At 38.4% G+C, this 22824-nt stretch overlaps 1 pseudogene; it reads right to left on the bottom strand.

Moving 5' to 3' along the window:
• LOC126691529 (uncharacterized) overlaps positions 1-21411 on the bottom strand; it is a 42550-nt pseudogene extending 21139 nt beyond the window's left edge.
• Positions 21412-22824: the final 1413 nt, after the last annotated feature.

The following is a 22824-nucleotide window of genomic DNA, read 5'->3' on the forward strand; positions in this document are numbered from 1 at the left end:
AGCAATAGTCATGAAAGCTGAGTAGTTCCCTTCTCCATCACAGCTTTCTTCAGATTCTGAGTCAGACGAATCTGAGTCACTCAGGGTCGTGGCATACACCTTGCCTTTCGACTTCAAATAATTCGGACATTCCCTCTTAAAGTGTCCATGCCCGTTGCATTCAAAACAAGTGACACCTTGTGTGGATGGGGATTCTTTTCCATCTTTCCTGTTGAAATCCCTCTTCTCCCTTCCAGAATTTTGGAATTTTCTCTTATCATCAAATTTTCCATTGTTTTTGAATTTCAAAAACTTTCTAAAATTTTTAACAAGATAGGCTACATCTTTGTCCACCATATCTTCTCCCGATGAGCCTTGATCTTCCACCTTCTCATTAGTGGTCTTTAGAGCAAGGGATTTGCCCTTCCGTTGATTTGGCAGCGACATCTCATAGGTCTGTAGAGAACCAACCAGCTCCTGCACCTTGATGTCGTCAAGATCCTTGCTCTCTTCAATGGCTGTCACTTTAGCACGGAAACTTTCCGACAATGATCGAAGGATCTTCCTTACAACCTTTGAGTCCTCCATCTTCTCCCCCAAGTTAAACTTACTGACAACCACTTCATTTAACTTCCCATAGAATGAGTCGAAAGACTCATCCTCACTCATCTTGAGCTCCTCAAACCGAGTGGTCAGCATTTGTAACTTGGTATCTTTCACCTTCTTCGTGCCTTCATAAGTTGTTTCCAGAATCTCCCATGCATCTTTGGCAATAGTAATGTGAGAAATCCTGTGAAATTCATCTGGAGACACACCACAGAAAACAGCATTTAGTGCTTTACTGTTAGCATTAGATGCAGCAAGTGCTGCCTTATCCCATGTGGATTTGGCTGCCTCAGGTTTGGTCCAACCAATCTCAACAGCATCCCACACGGATTCATCAATAGAGCATAAAAAGGCTCTCATACGAACCTTCCAAAATGCATAATTACTTCCATCAAAATATGGAGGTGCATTAAGGGATTGAGACCTATCCATCTCAAAAAGGGAGTCAAGGATCACACAATGGTAATGAAACCAAACAGATGTGTACCCGCTCTGATACCAATTGAAAGTTCAAAAACGTGTACAAAAACACTTTTGAACGTTTAGACCCCCAAAAACCAACTTAACCAACCCAAGCAATATGTCAAACAACTAGTGTGCGGAAACTTAACATATGCTATAATATGGAATTGATTAAACAACTATCTAAGCCACAACAAAATAAACCACAGCAGATAATGTAAAGGCAGAGATAGAGAGGAAGGAAGATGCAAACACAGAGATAACACCCGGATGTGTTATCGAAGAGGAAACCGAAGACCTCGGCGAAAAACCTCTCCGCCGCCCTCCAAGCGGTAATCAATCCACTAGAAAATACAGTTGGGATACAAGGACAGCAATAGACCCTCCAAGCCTAATCTACCCAATGCACCTAAGCCCTCCAAGCTTCTTGCTCCAACGAGGTTGCGCCGAACCTTTTTCTTTTCTAGCTTTCCGGATTCCGCTACTACACCGTAGCATCAACCAATAAAGATTGGCTCCTTCCTAACTGCTTCCCAGAACTCCAAACGTCTGTCTCATAGGGATGATAATGGTGAGAACCAGGTTTGGTATAAAGCCTCTCAAGGATTTGACAATGGAGAGGAAGAAAGTGAGGGATTTTGATGAGACTCTAAGGTAGAGATTGTGGGTGAAACAATCTGGTTTTTCTTTAGGGTTTCTCTCTCAAAATTCTCTCTGGAAGCTCTCTTTCAATCGTGGGTTAAAAGGGTATTTATACTGGAGTGAAGAGGAATGCGAAACGTCAGGTTTTTCCAAAACAGGGGTGGCTCGCGGCTTGACCTCGCGGCTTGACTAAGTCGCGAGTTCCAGTCGCGAGTTAACCGTATGGCCAGTTGTCCTGTTTTGTCCTGTAGTGCTCCAGCTAGCATGACTGTTCATCTTCCAGCATGCTTGGCACGTGTGCATCTTCTGGCGGGTTGAAGCCGCGAGTCCACCCGCGAGTCCCAGCCGCGACACTCTGTTTTCTTGCACACTCTTGAGCAATCTTCACACTATCTCACTCACTACCCTTACAACAATCCCACCTAAATACAGGGTTACTAAATGCTGAATTACAAGCAAATTTGGCACGGAATAAAGCCAATTAGATGGTTGAATAAATTCAACCTTACATAGAATTTCTATCTTGTATAAATAAAAAAAATTATATTTTTGTTCAACTAATCCATGCATTGCATGGGTTAGTGACTAGTTTAATACATATTCGCATATACAACTTCACAAGTTGATTCTCTCTCTCTCTCTCTCTGTCTCTCTGTCTCTCTGTCTCTCTGTCTCTCCTTTCAAATTCCTAAATTTTCATATTCTCTTTTGCAATGTCAAAATTGAACTGTACCAAAATGAATCCGTGCCCCATATACAATTTTAATACCATAAGATTACTGCTTACATAAACATTTTGTGAAAATTGTTAGAAATATTGAATGAATTGTATTGTATTTTACAAGTAATAAAAATATACAAGAGTGCCTTTATACAAGAGGTAAAGTGTATAGTACAAGTATGTGTGTAGTACAAGTAAACAAGGTGGGCCTAAAGCCCATAACCTATTACACGTTATCAGCCCCCCTTAAACTCAAGGTGGGTGTGAGACCAACTTGAGGTTGTCAACCACAGTAGGAAGTTATCCCTTAGGATGTGACTTGGTGAAGATGTTTGCAAGTTGATCTTTAGAGGAGACCGAGAACAGCTTGAGAGCACCATGGACAAGATGATAATGAATAAAATGACAATCAAACTCGATGTGTTTAGTCCATTCATGGAAGACATCATTGTGAGTGAAAGCTCACTTAGTGTGTAAAACACTTGTGAATGTTTAGACCCCCAAACACAAATTTTCCAAAGCAAAGCTTATATTCAAACAAATGATGTGCGGAATGTTAAATATAAGCAATACCCAATATAGCAAACTACTTTAACACATAATTAATCACAAACATAGCAGCAATTAATGGTTAAAGAGTAAGGGAAGAGAGGTGCAAACACAAGGATAACACCGGCACGTGTTATCGAAGAGGAAACCGAATAACTCGACGAAAAAGCTCTCTGCTGCCCTCCAAGCGGTAAAATGATCCACTAGAAAATCAGTTGGGATATATGAATAGCAATAGACTCTCCAAGCTTCTTGCTTCAACAGGGTTACACTAAACCTTGTCTTCTCTAGCTTACCGGATCCCGCAATAAGTTCTATATTGCATCCGCCATCCTTGGCATCTTCCAATGCTTCCCAAAGCTCCAAAAACACTTTCAACACTTTGAATGGGTGTGGGTAGTGTTTGGGTACAAATCTCCTCTCAATAGGTATAACAATGGGAAAGGGAAGGAGAAGAGACTACAAAGATTTCTCTCTAAGAATGAGTAGCTCTCTCTTCAATAAGGTGGGTGTTTTGTAGAAACCTCTCTTAGGGTTTTTCTCTCAATAGGCTCTTCATAATTTCTGTAGGTAATGAGGGTATATATAGTATAAGTGATGGGGATATGAAAAGTTACAATTTTCAATAAAACGGGGGAACTTCGCGGGTCACTTGTGACTGGTTCAAGTCACAAATCCAAGTTGCAAGTTAACCTTTTGGACAGGCTATACTGAGTTGGACACCTAGCCTGACTTTTCACCTTCCTGCATGTGCTTCTCATGTGACCTTTAACTGTCTTGATGAAATCTTCACCACTTCATATTAAACCCATTACAAATAAATCCCACAAAATATGAGGAGATAAATTAATTAAATTACAACACCTTTTTGTCATGGAATAAGCCAATACAAATGTTATGAGAAAAATCATAACTTAACAATCTCCCTCTTTGGCTATTCCGTGACAAAACACCCTAAAACAGACTCTAGACTTAAACGTGAGTTTGGGAACAATGGCAAAACTCACTCACACCTAAATCTAGAAACTGTGATGAACTTAGAACATATATACCTATAACTTGAAACACTTGCACGAAACACTTGCACAAAACACATTAGACCCTCAAGGTAAAACAAGTAATAAAACGACAAGTATAATGTAACAAGTAAATTGCGATCAAGTAAACATGATGTAAATCATATGAGCAACTTGATCATACACCAAAACAGTCATATAGAAATGACTACAGTGATCACATAGCAAAGAAAATGATCATCCGAACATGCATTCAATGAAGCACAATAGTATAAGGATGTATGCATGTCTAACACACAAACATGATGCAATGAGAACAACAAAGCATAGATACTAAATATAACTCAAAGCACCATAAAGCAAACAAGAAAACAAACATAAAGAAAAACAAACAAAACAAAACTTTCTTATTAACAAAATATGTTCTCCCCCTTGGTATATGTATCTCCCCTATGGAATAACTCCCCCCTGCAAATGTGCACAAGAAATAGAATTTCTCCCCTTGAGGATGTGCACAAGAGTCATATAGAAATGAAAACACTCTTCGATATACTACTCTAGAGTATACTCTCCCCCATTTTGATATGAATAGACAAAGGGTCAAAGAGAAATAAGGGTAAGAGATGAAGGTATGAACAAGGATAATGATGCATGAGGGGTGCAAGATGAATGAGAAATGAAGTTCAAACAAAAGACAAAAAAAAAAAAAAAAATGCTACAAAGCATAAGGTAAACATGACATGCTAGGATGAGGTAACGTGGTATAGACCAATGCATGAATATCATGAAATCTACCCTTAATACATGTTCTTTTTGCTAAAAAGGGCCAACATCCAAAACAAATCATCAAAAGAAACACGTGATGCAAGGGAAAATGAAAAGTTTTGAAAAACTGTCTAATTTTAAACCCTACTTTTGCAAAACTTGCATTTTTTGTAACTCAACTGACTCACAACTAAGTTGCCAAAATCCCTTGAACCCAGATTTTGAAAAATTTATCTAAGTCTTTTTCGCGACTAGGACCTCCACTCGCCTGTGAGTCGCCAGATTTTGAAGTCCTTTGGATGACTTCACGACTCGCGAATGAGTCGCGACTTTAAGTCACCAAAAATTCTAAAACCTAGTTTTTGAAAATTTTTCTAAGTGTTTTTCGTGACTGGAAGTTTGACTCACCAGAGAGTCGAGAGCCATTCTGGGTAAACTCGCGATTGAGGCCTTGAAAACTCAGGACTCGCGAGTGAGTCGCCAAAAGGAAGAGTTAAAATATTTTTGGATTTTTGTGAAAATTTTGAAACAAAAACACTTTCCAAAAACAACTAAAATACTCAAAAATATTTTTGTGTTTGATCAACATATGCTTCAGCATGTACATCTATTAGGTTTTAAGTACCTAGGAACTAATGTATTAGAACTCTAATTTATATTTTTGGCAAACCATGATCAAAACAGGTTTTTAGTCTTGTTTTAAACTTGCTCAAAGTATGTGTTTTATGTAAAGTTGGAATCGAGCTATTGCAGAATTCATTGTGCAATTCAATCTGGCTCGATTGATCGATAATTAGACTCGACTGATCGAAAGTCGGGCAGAATATTTTTTTTACAGAATTTCCAACTCAGCCCTAAGCCCATATGACGTGTAGGGTTTTATGTTTTGCCCTAGGTATAAAAGGAAAACCCTAGCCACGTTTTTGAGGTTGCTCTATTTGTTGTGTGTGTGAATCTCTTGTGAGATCTGAGGGTGGTTGCTTTCACACATGCTTAGGATTATGAAGAAGGAGATTTCATTAAGAGCTTGATGGTCATTCAGTTGCTGCATTAAAGAGCTTACAGATTTGAAAGCGGGAGTGCTTGTACTTGCTGGAGAATCCAAGAAAGAAGGAGTCCGTGGTCTCGGAACTGTCACATGGTCATGGTAGTAAGTTTTCTACACGAGGTAGCAATAGGATGTTAGTGGTCTAAGTCACTATTGTATAAACTTCGATTCTTTCATAGTGGATTCAATTTTACCTTGAGGATAGCTAGGTTAAATCCTCCCCAAGTTTTTTACCGGTTTGGTTTTCCTAGGTTATCATACCGTTGTGCTCTTTATTTTCCACTACTTTACATGATATGATATATTTGTGTTAACCTAGACTTGATAATTTGACTAAGTAATCACTTGGCTAATTACCTAGGTTAATCTAATTGTGTTTTAAGGGGTCTAAAAACAAACAACGTCACATTTAATCAAGTACAATCACACAAATGAATAAGACATTCATTGAACATAGACATATGTGATGTGGGTGGGTATCAAGTGTGAGATAGTCCTTAGTCTAACGTGAAACTTTAATGATCAATTCAAGCAAGTCATACACAATTAGCACTAAGTAAAGTGACCTATCTCAATTGTAGATATGAACATATATAACCTCCCACATAAACTTGATTACATTGAGAAGCTTTTCATTTGGCTCCTTTTCTTATGATCCTTTTTGATCTTTACATCTCATTTTGAGATTGATGCCTGAAATTTTTGATATTTCAATTTTGGCTTTTGGCACCATACATTTTAAGTACATGTCGCTTTCCCTTTTTTTCTAGTCAAATACTAGTATGTGCAATTGCTTTTGCAGCTCATTTATCTCTTTTCGAGATTTGACATTGGTTGAGCTTTTAAGCAAAAAAATGAGTGGGAAGAGATATAGGCACAAGTCTACGCATGTCTCAAGATCAAAAAACTATCGAATAATCATTCATGACAATTTTGAAGATCTATTTACAACAATCACATAGATGTCAAGATTTTCCCCACAAATATACAAGTGCATAAAGAACAAGCTAACTCATTAATGCACAAAGCCATTAGTACGAAGGTACAAGGATAAAAATACATGTGACAAAGCACACAACAATGCCGATCAAACTTTTTGGATTTTATACTTTTAATGTTTTTTGGATTTTTGACACAAAGCAATGCAAAACAAAAACAATACGTATAAAGAAATGCAAGATACACACAATGCATAAGATATGGCATTCAATGTATGAAGGGTCCTACAAAGATCAAAAGAATTAGATCAAGGGCCAAAAGAGCAAAAACTCAACCATAGGAATCCTTCCTCATCCAAACGGAACAATTGTTTGGAATGAGTATCTTATGAGAAGAGAAACAAGGGTTAGAAGAATGAGGACCGGAGATGCACATAGACAATGAGTTAAGAGCATTAAACACTTTCTTTAACAACATACTATTTTCACTCAAATCCGGTTTACCCTTTTTAGCACACCTTCCAAGAATCTCAAGTTTCTCTTTTCTTTTGATTCTTTTTAGAGCATGAAACTTAGAGCAATGAGGTCTTAAATGACCAAAAGCACCACAATGGTGACAAATAATGTGTTTGGGTCCACTAGGCTTTTTGGGAAGGGATCTAGCAACTTGGTTTTGTTCTCTCTTCAACTTATGGCATTAAGGTCTTATATGACCAATTACACCACAATGGTGACAAGTTGAAACAAACTTAGATCCATCCAAAACCTTAGGTTGAGACCTAAACAGAGGCTTTGACTTAATAGCCTTTCTCTCCACCTTTTGATTTATTTTTTATGGAGGAATGTACACCGATTTGTCCTTTGAGGTAGAGCACACAATAGGCACAAAATTGAGTACCACAACATGATTGCAACAAATATTTTCATCCTTTTTAGCAATAGGTTTAGCAATCAAACACTTGGCATGCATCTTAAAATATTCATTTTCACATTTTAGCTCATTAACAAGTTTGTCAGACAAAACAAGTTTAGCATTCAAGTCCAAATTCAAACATTCAAACTCCTTTAGTTTTTCAATAGAATTTTCAGCAAGCTTCTTATACTTTTCAACCAATTTATTGGATTCATTGAACTTAGCAACCAAATCATCCTTTTCACCAATGAACTTGCTCAAATTCTTATGAAATTTCTTAGCTTCTTTCTTCAAGAGTTTGGTGTTTAGAATATCAACAATACCCAATGATTCAAGTAACATGTCATCATAATTATGAGGATAAACACTCATAGAGGCATTTTCACAAACATGTGGCATGCTACATTCATCATCAACCGAAACATGCATAGAAGCATACAAAGCACTATCCATGGCAAATAAACACAAGGGGTCAAGGATCACACTTAGGTATTTAAACCACAATAAGTGTACCCGCTCTGATATCAATTGAAAACTCACTTAGTGTGTAAAACACCTATGAATGTTTAGACCCCCAAACACAAATTTTCCAAAGCAAAGCTTATATTCAAACAAATGAGGTAGAATGATAAATATAAGCAATATCCAATATGGCAAACTACTTTAACACATAATTAATCACAAACATAGCAGCAATTAATGGTTAAAGAGTAAGGGAAGAGAGATGCAAATACAAGGATAACATTGGCATGTGTTATCGAAAAAGAAGCCGAAGAACTCGGCAAAAAACCTCTCCGCCACCTCTAAGCGGTAAAATGATCCACTAGAAAATCAATTGGGATACATGAATAGCAATAGACCCTACAAGCTTAATCTACCCGATGCACCTAAGCCCTCCAAGCTTCTTGCTCCAATAGGGTTATGTCGAACTTTGTCTTCTCTAGCTTACTGGATCCCGCAATAAGCTTCATATTGCATCTGCCATCCTTGGCATCTTCCAATGCTTCCCAAAGCTCTAAAAACACTCAACACTTTGAATGGGTATGGGTTGTGTTTGGGTACAAATCCCCTCTCAATAGGTATAACAATGGGAGAGGGAAGGAGAAGAAACTACAAAGATTTATCTTTAAGAATGAGTAGCTCTCTCTCTAATAAGGTGGGTGTGTTGTAGAATCCTCTCTTAGGGTTTTTCTCTTAATAGGCTCCTCACAATTTTTGTGGGTAATGAGGGGATATATAGTATGAGTGATGGGAATACGAAAAGTTACAACTTTTAGTAAAACATGGGAATTTTGCAGGTCACTCGCGACTGGTACAAGTCATGAATCTAAGTTGCGAGTTAACTTCCTGGATAGGCTGTACTGAGCTGGACACCTGGCCTGACTGTTCACCTTCCTGCATGTGCTTCTCATGTGACCTTTAGTTGTGTTGATCAAATCTTCACCACTTCATACTAAACCCATTGCAAATAAATCCCACAAAATACGAGATAAATTAATTAAATTACAACACCTTTTTGTCAGGAATAAGCCAATAAAAATGTTATGAGAAAAATCATAACTTAACAGTGAGTAATATGAATGACACTCTGGTTGTCACAATAAAGAAGAGTAGCAGACGATTTGGACACACGTAAGTCCTTAAGAAGCCATTGCAGCCAAATGAGCTCAAATGTTGTATCAGCAAGGGCATGCTATTTTGCTTCAAAACTGGAACGGGCCGCGAGGGCTTGTTTCTTGCTTCGCTAGGAAATTAGAGAAGAACTAAGAAGAAAGCAATAACCAGTGGTAGACCTGTGATCAGTGGGATCTCTTGTCTAATCAGCATCAGAGAATGCATAGAGAACAAGAAGAGACTGACCAGAGTAGAAAAGGCCATGGAAGAAAGTGCCCTTCAAGTATCGAAGAATGTGCAGAACAGCAGCATAGTGAGTCGATCGTGGAGTAGGCAGATTGGCTCACCAGTGAACAGCATAGGAGATGTCTAGACAAGTGACGATGAGATAAACTAGGCTGTCAACCAATCGTCTATAAAGAGAGGGATTAGAAAATGCTTCCTTCCCCCCCCCCCCCGATGGAGTCAAATGCGCATTAAGTTCAATTGGGGTGTCAATAGTGTTGCTTTCAGTGAGTCCAGCTTGAGACAAAAGTTCAAAAGCATACTTGGCTTGAGTAATATAAAGACCATCTATGGAATGAGTGATTTCAAGACCCGAGAAGTAGCTAAGATGTCCAAGATCTTTCATCTTAAACTGCTGACTTAAAAAATCCTTGAGTTCTTGAATGCCACTAAGGTCATCACCAATTATGATGTTATCATCCACATATAGGAGAAGCAAAATGGTGCCTTTGTTAGTGCGATGAAGAAATAAGGCAGAATCATAATGATTGGCAATGTAACCCAAGCAAGAGATGACAGAGCTAAATTTGGCAAACCAAGCTCGTGGAGCTTGTTTAAGGCCATAAAGTGTACATCGAAGGTGACAAACCTTATTTGGTTCAATAGAGAGACCAAGAGGAGGTTGCATATAAACTTCTTCACTTAAATTCCCATTAAGGAAGGCATTTTTTACATTCATCTGAAAAATGTCCATTTACTAGTAGCAGTAATAGGTAAGAGCGCATGAACAGATGATATTCAAGCAACCGGAGCAAAGGTCTCTTCATAATTAATCCCATACTCCTGTGTAAAATCTTTTGCAATAAGACAAGCTTTATATGGTTTAATGGACTCATCAGAGTGAGCCTTAATCTTGTAAATCCACTTATAACCAACCACAGATTTCCTAGGGAAGAGAGTCACCAAATCCTAAGTATGGTTTTTAGATAATGCATCAAGTTCCTCTTTCATTACAATCTGTCATAAAGGGTCAGTGGAGGACTCACGATAAGTGTGAGACTTGTGTAGTGTAGCCAGGGCAGTATAATAATGATAGTCAAGTAAATGTACAGGAATGGATCTTACTCGAGTTAAGTGATGAAGTAGAATGTATTGTGCAAGATCTTTTAGCAGAGCAGGGGACCCAAGCTCAGGGTTGTGTGGCTCATCTTCAACTTATGCATTTTCCACCTGTTTATTAGAGGGCGATCCAAGAGAGGCATAAAAATATCTTGTGGTTGCATAGAGAAGTCTATGGGAGGATCATGAGTAACTATAGAAGGAATATGTGGCTTATCTGGAAAAAGATCTAAGACGGAGGAGGTAGATAGGGAGACACGGAAGTGAGAGAGCACAATAAAGGAGCGATGTTCCCAAAAGACAACATTACGGGAGATACGAAGACGATGAGAGACAGGATCATAACACTTATACCCCATTTGAGTTTTGCCATAGCCAAGAAAACAACAAAGTCTAGACTAAGGCTCAAGTTTGTTATGCTCATGTGGCTGAAGAAGAATGAAATTGGCAAAACTGAAGGAGTGAAGGTGGTGATAATGTGGAGGTGACCAAAAAAGGCGCTCGTATGGAGTTTGATTTTGGATGACAGGACTAGAAATGCAATTAATAGCATAAAGAGAATGAAGAGCAACTTCACCCCAAAAAGAAGTGGGAAGTTTGGCAGAGAGAAGGAGAGCACCGACATTGTCAAGAATATGATGAAGTTTTCATTCGGCTCTACCATTTTGCGAAAAGGTACTTGCATAATTTAGTTGATGCATAGCGCCACAGGAATGCAAAATAGCTTATCAAATTGAAAAATTTTGATACGTTTGGAAAATTAAGTTTCAACCATTTTTGAAAAATTAGAATATACTTGCAATAATTTAGAACGATGTTTCATATGAAAAATTCAACTATAGCGAGAATAATCGTTAACAAAGACAACAAAATATTGAGATCCACCAATACTAGAGACAGAGGAAGGCCCTTAGACATCAGAATGAATTAGGTCAAAGATATCAGTGGACATTGATTCACTAGTATTGAAAGGCAAAGTTGGTTGTTTTCCTAACTGACATGAAATACAATCAAAATTTTTTGTGGACATTAAACCTAACAAACCTCTAGAAGCTAAGTGTTGTACCTGAGAGGAAGATGCATGACCAAGTCGGGCATGCCAAAGTACTAGGCAAGGAATAGAAGAAACTACAATAGTCGTAGTAGCAGTAGAAACAAGAGCAATAAGTGGAAGACGAAGGTTGTCCATGAGAAACATACGCCCAACTCTGGAACTGGTCCTAAGCTCCTGTCTCGTCCTTGAATCCTACATAATACACCCAGAATAATCAAAGGTAATGTGATAACTCAACTCAGGTAATTGTCCCACAAAAAATAAATTTTAAGAAAGGTTACGACCATTAAAGACCCCAGGAATTGAGAGGTTGGAGGTAGAAATAGAACTGATATTATGACCAAACATTGTGAAACCATTAGCTGTGTGAATATTAAAAAGGTGTGGTGTAGGTTCAAGTTGAGAAAATAAGGATGAGTGAGGTGTCATGTGATTACAACAAGCTGAATTCATAAGCCAAGAGGAAGGAGACATACCAGATGAAATTAAGAGAGAAGAGGAAGAAGATGCATTACCAACCATACGAATGGTATTAGCGATTATGTTTTGAAGGTCAACTGTGGAAATGGTGATAGTGGATCCAGAAGACTTGGACTTTGCGGAGACGAGAGCCATTGGTTGGACACTCTCAGTGTTAGCAACTGTAACAGCAGAAATGGAAAAAACTAATTTGTTATGTTGATAGCAAGTTTCAATATTATGGCCAAAACTTTTGCAAAAATTGCAAAAACATTTGTTGGATTGTTAGCAATGATTATTGCAAAAGGAAGAAGACTTGTCTTTATTCTTCATTTAGAAGCAAAATATGCAAAAATGAAATCTACGTGAAAAACTAGATAAGGAGCACATAGACTGCAAAAAGTTAACTCTGGAAAAAGTCAACAGTCAGACCTGCCCAAAAGTCAATGGTCAAGTCAACCAACAGAGCGATAACGTTAGCAAGAGGACGCGGATGATGATGTAAGCGTTGTGGGGAAGATGTAATCAGAATGACACCACAGATGACGTTCTAAGCTTCTAGACGCACATGTGGCACATAGGAAAGTGAGGCGAGTAAGCGCATGAGGCGCGTAAGCGCATGAAGCATGTGGGTGCGTGAATGTGTGGAGCATTGAAGCAGAATTGTTGACAGCTTATGTAGCACGTGTGGTGCATGTCTTCGATGCATATTACTTTGGGCAGCACGTGAAGACGCGTGAGAAGCCTAATGACATTGGTTCTTCTCCGAGGATGTAGATCGAAGGAAGATGATTCTGATGGTATCAACGACGAGAGGATCAAGGCAAAATTGTATGGCGGCGATTGGAATGGTAGTGATCTTCCGTGTAAGATAGCGATAGTGATTCTGACGATGATGTGAACGGCAGAGGTAGCGGAGAACACTGAGAAGACAGGACTGTAGATTGCACACCAAAGAATTCAGGTGGGCCTAAAGCTTACAACCTATTACACATTAACAAAGATAAAAAGTAATGAAATAAAATTAATGGAAATTGCCCCAATCAACTTGTCCTTGTAATTTTTCATCATAATTATTCAATCATGTGTTGGCTTTATTCCGTGCCAAATTTGCTTATAATTTAGCATTCCTAATGCACCCTACTATAAATACTCTTATACCCACGAAATGTAGAGAGCTTCCAGAGAAAATTTTGAGAAAGAAACCCTAGAGAAAAACAAGATTGACTCATCCACAATCTTTATCACTTGGTTCTCCAGATTCCTCTACTTTCACCCTTTCCATTGACATATCCTTGAGAGGTATATTTAGCCAAATCCTTATCTCACCATACCCATATCAATGAGGAGGTATTTTGGTGCTTGGGAAGCAGTTCAGAAGGGACCAATTCATTTTGGTTGATGCAATGGGAGATTGCGAGATCCAGTAAGCTAGAGAAGACAAGGTTCAACGTAACCTTGTTGGAGCAAGAAGCTTGGAGGGTCTTCTGCTATTCATGTATCCCAACTTTATTCTCTAGTGGATTATTGACCGCTTGGAGGGCGGCGGAGAGGTTTTTCACTGAGTACTTTGGTTTCCTCTTCGATAATACATCGCCGTGTTATCTTTGTGTTTGCATCTTTCTTCCCTTTCTCTTTACCTTTTAATTACTGCTGTGTCGGTTATTAATTATGGTTTAGAGTGTGTTACCAATTTGGTTATAGCTTATAATTTATTTTCCGCACATATATTGTTTGATTATAAGCTTGTGTTGGTATTTTATTTGGGGGTCTAAACATTCATTAGTGTTTTACACAATATTTGAACTTTCAATTGGTATCAGAGAAGGTGCACTTGCTGTGGTTTAATTATCTAAGTGCGATCCTTGACCCCATTAAGATGGATCGATCTCAATCTCTTAGTGCTCCACCATATTTTGATGGAAGCAACTATGCATTTTGGAAAGTTCGTATGAGGGCATTCCTATGTTCAATTTGACTGTTCAAATAGTGTGTAAAACACCTATGAACGTTTAGGCCCCCAATTCACAAATTACCAACACTAGCTTATAATCAAACAATGTATGTGCGGAATATGAAAATAAGCTAAAACAGAATTGGTAAAACAATCTAAACCAAAATTAACCACAACTACAGCAGTAATTAAAAGGCAAAGATTAAGGGAAGAGAGATGCAAACACAAAGACAACATAGCGATGTGTTATCAAAGAGGAAATCGAAGTCCTCAGTGAAAAACCTCTCCGCCGCCTTCCAAGTGGTCAATAATCCACTAGAGAATAAAGTTGGGATACATGAATAGCAAAAGACCCTCCAAGCCTAATCTACCCAGAGCACCTAAGCCCTCCAAGCTTCTTGCTCTAAGAGGGTTACGCCGAACCTTGTCTTCTCTAGCTTACCGGATCCCACAATCACCCATTGCATCAACCAAAATGAATTGGTCCCTTCTGAATTGCTTCCCAAGCACCAAAAAACCTTCTCATAGATATGGATAAGGTGAGATAAGGATTTGGCTAATGTACCCTTCAAGGATATGTCAATGGAGAAGGTGAGAGTAGAAGAATTTGGAGAATCAAAGGATGAAGATTGTAGATGAGTCAATCTTGTTTTTCTTTAGGGTTTTTCTCTCAAAATTCTTTCTAGGAATTCTCTACATTTCGTGGGTATAAGGGTATTTATAGTAGGGTGTATAAGGAATGTGAAGAGTCAGTTACAACCAAACAGGGCATTTGGGCGACTTGAGCTCACGACTGGAATGAGTCACAAGTTTGAGTTGCGAGCTAATTGCCTGGTCAGACTGGAGGTTTTATCATATAGTGCAATAGCTGGCATAACCCTTCAGCTCCCCTTGCATGCTTCACACATGTGCCATTCTGGCAACTCTCCAGTCACGAGATCTAGTCACGAGGCACTTCTTGAGTGCACACTCTTGAGCTTTTCTTCACACTTTCTCACATACTACCTTTACATAATTCCCACCAAAATACAGGGTTTCTAAATGCTGAATTACAAGCAAATTTGGTACAGAATAAAACCAACAAAATTATTGAATAAATTCAACCTTACAATCTCCCCCATTGGCTATTCCGTGACAAAACCCTAAAACAAATTCTAGACTTAACATATGAGTTAGAAACAGTTGAACAAAACTCACTCACACCTAATTCTAGAATCTGTGAAGCTCTTGAACCATACGGACAAGTATTTCCTGAAAACAACAACACAATACGATCTTATAAGTAGAAAACTTGAAATGCATATGAAGTAAGCACAATGCGATCAAGCAGAAAGGAATGAAACAATAAAGCATGGCTTGACCAAAAACAAACAATCACTACAAATAGTGACCACAATGATCATTCACATAAGGAATGAACATCTGGACATGTAAGCTAATAAGCTCAATGCAAAGTATCATTTGCATGTCCAACACTCAACCAATCCAACAACACAATGTAATTACATCAAGGATATAAAATCCAACAAAGGCACAAGAGTGATGTACTTAAAGAAATGCAAAACATTAACAAAAAGTACTAAGCTACAAAGCATGGGTACAAAAAAAAATTTAAATAGCTAAGCATAATCATGAACTATGAGCAAAGCAAAAACATAGTTAATATAACACAAAGCTCTTTCTCTCTTTCTCACTCTATTGTGTCACTTCCCCTATCATGAATCATAGGAGCTGTGATGAACTTGGAACATATATACTTGTTGAAAGTTCAATATGTGTATAAAACACCCTTGAACGTTTAGACCCCAATAACAAAAATATCAATTCAAGCTTAATGTCAAACAATAAATGTGCGGAACATGAACATAAGCTAATAATCGAATCAATAAACAATCTAAACCATAAATAATCACAATCACAGCAGTAATTAAATGGTAAAGATAAAGGGAAAAGAGATGCAAACTCAAGGACAATACTCGATGTGTTATCGAAGAGGAAACCGAAGCCCTCGGCGTAAAACCTCTCCGCCGCCCTCCAAGCGGTCAATAATCCATTAGAAAATGTAGTTGGAATACATGAACAACAATAGACCCTGCAAGTCTAATTTACCCAATGTACCTAAGCCCTCCAAGCTTATTGCTCCAATGAGGTTGCGTCGAACTTATTACTTTTCTAGCTTCCTGGATTTCACTACTAGACCATAGCATCAACCAATGTAAAATTGGTTCCTTCCTAACTGCTTTCCAAAGTACCAAACAGTCCTCTCATAGAAATGGATATGGTGAGAAAAGGTTTTGGTAATAAGCCTCTCAAGGATTTAACAACGGAGAGGAAGAGAGTAGAAGAATTTGAAGAGTCTCTTATGTGAAGATTATGGATGAATCAATCTTGTTTTTCTTTAGAGTTTCTCTCTCAAAATTCTCTCTAGAAACTCTCTTTCTTTCATGGGTATAAGGGGTATTTATACTAGGGTGAGAATGGAATGTGAAGAGTCAGCTTTTTCAAAACAGGACTGGCTCGCGGCTTGACTGAGTCGCGAGTTCCAGCCACGAGGTAACTAAACGGCCAGTTGTCCTATTTTATCTTGTAGTGCTCCAGCTAGCATGACACTTCAACTTCTGGCATGCCTGACATGTGTGCAGCTTCTAGTAGCTTGCAGCCGTGAGTCACCCACGAGATCCAGTTACAAGTCCCTATTTTTCTTGCACACTCTTGAGCATTTTTTCACACTATCTCACTCACTATCCTTACAAGAATCCCACTTAAATACAGGGTTACTAATTGCTGAAATACATGCAAATTTGGCACGGAATAAAGCCAACAAGATGGTTGATTAAATTCAACCTTACACCTGTAACCTAAAACACTTGCACAAAACACATTAGACCTTCAAGGTAAAGCAAGTAATAAAAGGACAAGTATAATGTGACAAGTAAATTGCGATCAAGTAAACATGATGTGAAACATGTGAGCAACTTGATCATACACCAAAACTATCATATAGAAATGCTTACAATGAAATGCATAACAAAGAAAATGATCATCCGAACATGCATTCAATGAAGCACAATAGCATAAGGATGTATGCATGTACAACACACAAACACGATGCAATGAAAACAACAAAGCATAGATACTAAACATAACTCAAAGCACCATAAAGCATAAAGAAACACAAACAAAACAAAGTTTTCTTATTAACACAATGTCTTCTCCCCCTTGGTATATGCATCTCCCCTATGGAATATCTCTTCCCCTACAAGTGTGCATAAGAAATAGAATTTCCTCCCCTAAGAATGTGCACAAGAGTTATATAGAAATGAAAAAACTCTCCGATATACTACTCTAGAGTATACTCTCCCCCTTTTCGACACAAATAGACAAAGGGGTTAAGGAGAAAAGAGGACAAGAGATGAATGTATGAACAAGAATAATGATGCATAAGGGGTGCAAGATAAATGAGAAATGAAGCTTAAACAAAAGACAAAAGAAAATGCTACAAAGCATAAGGTAAATATGACATGCTAGGATGAAGAAAAAAGGTATAGACCAATGCATGACAAGGGTAGCAAATGTGTGTGCAAGAGGTGGCTATGTGCAATGTATGACCAAAGCATTGAAAATGTGCATGTGGGGCAAGTTGTGTTAAATACACAACCAATTAACCAAACATGATCCTAGTGAGGAAACATGAGAAACCCCAAATTTTGGTACTCATTGGAGTTCAAACAAGTGAGAAAATGCCTAAGAGGCATTTTGTCATACACCTAACATGCACACTATGAACAACAGCTGGTGTGACCCTTCAGCCCCCTGCATGCTTTAAACGTGTGCCATTTTGGTGACTCTCTAGTTGCCAGCCAGTCGTGAGATCCAGTCGTGAGGCTCTTCTTGAGTGCACACTTATGAGTTTTCTTCACACTCTTTCACACTACGCTTACATTATTCCCACCTAAATACAGAGTTTCTAAATGCTAAATTACAAGCAAATTTGACACGGAATAAAGCCAACAAAATGATTGAATAAATTCAACCTTACATAATTTGAATGTTCAAAATGTGTATAAAACACCTATGAACGTTTAGACCCCAAAATTACAAATTACCAATTCAAGGTTATTATCAAACAATGTATGTGCAGAATATAAAAATAAGCTAAACCAAAATTGATAACACGATCTAAACCAAATAAAATCACAACCATAGCAGAAATTAAATGGCAAAGATTAAGGGAAGAGAGATGCAAACACAAAGACAACATAGCGATGTGTTATTGAAGAGGAAACCGAAGTCCTCGGCGTAAAACCTCTCTGCCACCCTCTAAGTAGTCAATAATCCACTGAAGAATGAAGTTGGGATACATGAACAGCAGAAGACCCTCTAAGCCTAATTTACCCAGTGTACCTAAGCCCTCCAAGCTTCTTGTTCCAACGAGGTTATGCCGAACTTTTGTCTTTTTTAGCTTACCGGATTCCGCTATAGCCCATAGCATCAACCAATATCAATTGATCCATTCCTAACTGCTTCCCAAGTACCAAAAAGCCTTCTCACATATATGGGTATGGTGAGAAAAGGATTTGGCTAAATGTACCTCTCAAAGATGTAACAATGGAGAGAGTGAGAGTAAAGGAATTTGGAGAAACAAAGATGAAGATTGTGGATGATTCAATCTTGTTTTTCTCTAGGGTTTGTCTCTCAAAATTCTCTCTGGAAGCTCTCTACAATACGTGGGTGTAAGGGGTATTTATACTGATGTGTGTTTGGAATGCGAAAAGTTAGTTTTTCCTAAATAGAGTGGACTGGTGACTTGGCCTCGTGACTTGACTGAGTCGCGAGTCTAAGTTGTGAGCTAACGGCCTGGCCAGATTGGAAGTTTTGTCCTATAGTGATCCAGTTGGCGTGACTCTTCAGCTCCTCTGCATCCAGTTGTAGTGATCCAGTTGGCAAAGTCAGTTTTTCCAGCTTTGGCAACTTGCCAGCCGCGGGCTAGTCACGAGATTTAGTCGCGAGGCCCTGCTTAAGTGCACACTTTTGAGCTTTTTTTCACACTCTCTCACACACTACCCTTACATGATTCCCACCTAAATACAGGGTTTCTAAATGCGGAATTACAAGAAAATTTGGCATGGAATAAAGCCAACAAGATGGTTGATTGAATTCAACCTTACAATCTCCCCCTTTGGCTATTCTGTGACAAAACCCTAAAACAAACTCTAGACTTAACATGTGAGTTGGGAACAGTTGAACAAAACTCACTCACACCCAACTCTAGAATCTGTGTAGCTCTTGAACCATAAGAACAAGTATCTCCTAAAAAACAACAACACAATATGATCATTGTATGTAGAAAACTTGTAATGCATATGGAGCAAGCACAATGCAATCAAGAAAAATGGAATTAAGTAATAGACCATGGCTTGACCAAAAATGAACAATCGCTGTAAATAGTGACCACAATGCTCATTCACACAAGGGATGAACATTCGGACATGCAAGCTAATAAGCTTAAGCAAAGTATCATTTGCATGTCCAACACTCAACCAATGCAACAACGCAAGGAAATTGCATTAAGGATATACAATCCAACAAAGGGTTAGAGCATCCACAGCAACTGTTCTATAAATTATGCCATTTTACCACACCAAAGGTCTACTTTATTATTTTACCACATCATTTTACAACATTTCATTTATTAGATGTTTTATCATTCAATTCTATGCATTAAAATAATATTTACTACATATTAAAATAATATTTACAGCTCATTAAACACAATCAACAGCCACCACACTGCTGCGAACAACCAACAGCCACCACCACATCCTCCACAACCAAAAACACAACTCAAAGCAAACCTAAACAAATCCAGCCAAATTCCACAACAAACAACCATAACCCCCTACTCCCATCACCACCACTACTTTATCTTCCACCAGATCATCCCAGCATTCCATTGTTCCCTTCATCATCCAACTCGAAAACTCACTTATCGGATCCTCCTCGTAAAAAAAACCCGGGTCTTGCTCAGAATCCGATATCTCTGCCGACAACACTTTCTTCGCTCTCCGAAACAATAGCTTCCCTTACACAGCTTGCAGCAAAATCTTCCCTAAACCCTAGTTCCTAGAACAACACTAGGCAACCAAACACGCTGTTTCGGAGCTTGTTGATGGTGATTTGGGTAAGAACATCGCCCATATCATATTCAAAACTGGATGGACCGACAACCATAAGAGCCAGTACTTCATCAGATTTTGAAGATCCATAATAGTCTGAAGATACTCTCGAGGTTCGAAGAGTACAGAGAGACAGTCAAAGCTAAAGTTGTGCGAAATGGCGCCGTTAAGAAACGAGACGAGAGGTGCATAGCTGATGGAAATGAGCTATTAAGGTTTCATTGTTAAAAGGAGGGGATTGGGGTGAGAGAAAGGAGAGGATTGGGGTTTGAGAGTGAGACTGACGGAGAGATGAGAAAGAAAGAGGAATAAAAAAAATTAAAAATATATGCCACATCTGTCCGTACAGTGGTAAATATACGAGGATACTGTAGCATGTTGCAAAAATTATAGCATTTGGAACATCTGATAAAGGGGATTTTTTGTGTTTGGTGTGCCAAATGTGCCAAATATTTGGCATTTGGCACATTTAGCACATCTGATGCGGGTGCTCTAAGAGTGATGTACTTAAAGAAAATGCATAACATTTAACAACAAGTACTAAGCTACAAAGCATGGGTACAAAACACAATACTGAATATCTATATATATATATATATAAACCAAAGTACCAAAAGCTTTAAACAGTAGCACAATGTAAATACCAAGAGTTATAAAAACTATAAACAAATAAACTAAAACCAAGACAAGTCAAAAAGTAAAGTATGTGTGAATGTATCAGTATTCTTCTTCTGAGCTCACACAACTCCCCTTTTCAATATGCACACTTCCCATTCTTGTGTTGCTCTCCTCCTTACTGTATACTATCTCTTCCTTTTTTTGGCACGAATAGCTAAAGGCTATCCTCTAGCTTTTGTTGAATTGCATCTAATTGTGTCTCAACGGCAGTGAGATGCATTTGAACTTGATTTTTGGAGTAAAGAACTCTTTCGAATCCAGAGATATGCTGATACAAACCCTCAATCAAAGTGCTCATTCTGTCAGCCTGAGAGGTAGGAGGTGCAGGCTGAGTGCTAGTCGTCTGCAACTCAGGAGTGTGAGGAGATGCAAACTCATTATGCACAAGTGTAGTCTGAGTGGCTGAGCCATGACCGGAAGAGGTAGCAAGATGGAACGATTCACTCTTAGGTGCTTTAGAGGAGTGACTCTTACTTGCTTGAAGAGATATCATGGATAATAGTCGAAAACAGGTCAGTACTTTTCCATCTGATGGTGGATGAACACCTTCAAGACCATGATCTTCATGAGAAGACTACAAAAAGGGAGACATGTTCGTGCTGCCGATCGAGTTGTTGTTTTCCCAATGGTCTGGACAATGTGGGCACAAATGTCAATTGGAACTCCGGTGATAAGATCACATAGAAATTGCGCTCTTCCAAGGTTGATGAATGCAGTGTTTGAGAGTGGGTAAAGGTTGAAGAACATGATCAATTTGAGAGTCATCAAATCAAGTGCAAACTTTGCAGTGCCTATAGATGTGCCTTTGCTTGATATCTCATGATCAGGCCCAAGAATTTAAAGAATGTCTTGTACCAGAGGCTGCTTATCATCATATGGAGTGAGGTCTACATTTGCCAGTCTAGTGATGCGAAGAACCTTTGCGATGTAGTCTAGATTGATGGAAAACTCTTTTCCTCGTACCCAACACTTCAACTCAACTCCAGTATATCTGGCATTTGAATAGAATTCATCGACAAATTCATCAATCGGGTCCTCGAGGTTCCTAAATAGATCAGCCCAATCTTTTCCTTCAAAGATCCTAGGAATAAATGTTGTTCCCAAGGTATCAAATTTCACAATCCTTTCCACCACAGTAGGAGCATCTACAAAAATGCTTGAAAAGGTCTGTGAGTCGAGAGGAGTCTTGAATCTCTCACTATTAGCAGCTTGAGATGAACTTCGAGTTCGTTTTGAAACAGGGGATGATGGAGCATCAGTTACAGGCTCTTTTCCTCGAGAGGAACGACGAGACATCTGTAAAATAACAGACACATAGCAGAGAACCAAGTGCAAAACCACAAGACACAAATATAAATTTGATTAGTTCTAGGTTAGTCCATGAAATAAATACACATTGATATGAAGAAAGATATATCACTCAACCACATTGCAGGAGCCAAAACAATAGTATATCGGCATGAGCAACTCTTGTGCATGTAGTGTGCAAATGTGGTGAATGTGCAGGGACAAATAAGTACAATGTACTTTATGAACACCACAGAGTAACAAGTAACTGTCATTGTGACAATCAACTACGAGCATGAAATGCACAGCACAGCACAGGTATGATACACAACTCAAAAATGATAAACAACCATGAGAGCATGTGAAACAAGTATCATATTGTCATAATCAACAAAACCCATTCAATTAAACTCACAAAAATAAACCCAACCCATAATCGAATCATCATATATCTCAAAACTCAACAACAACTCAAAAATCCAAGTAATCAAGGCTATAATCATGAAATACTTAGAGAAAATAAGAAAACCCATACCTTTTCTTGAAGATTGAAGTTAAGAAGATGATGAAAAATGGTGGTTTTTGATAGAGAACACGGTGAGTTTCAGAAAGAGAAGAA

Source organism: Quercus robur, chromosome 7, assembly GCF_932294415.1.
Source record: "Quercus robur chromosome 7, dhQueRobu3.1, whole genome shotgun sequence".
NCBI classification, from domain to species: Eukaryota; Viridiplantae; Streptophyta; class Magnoliopsida; order Fagales; family Fagaceae; genus Quercus; species Quercus robur.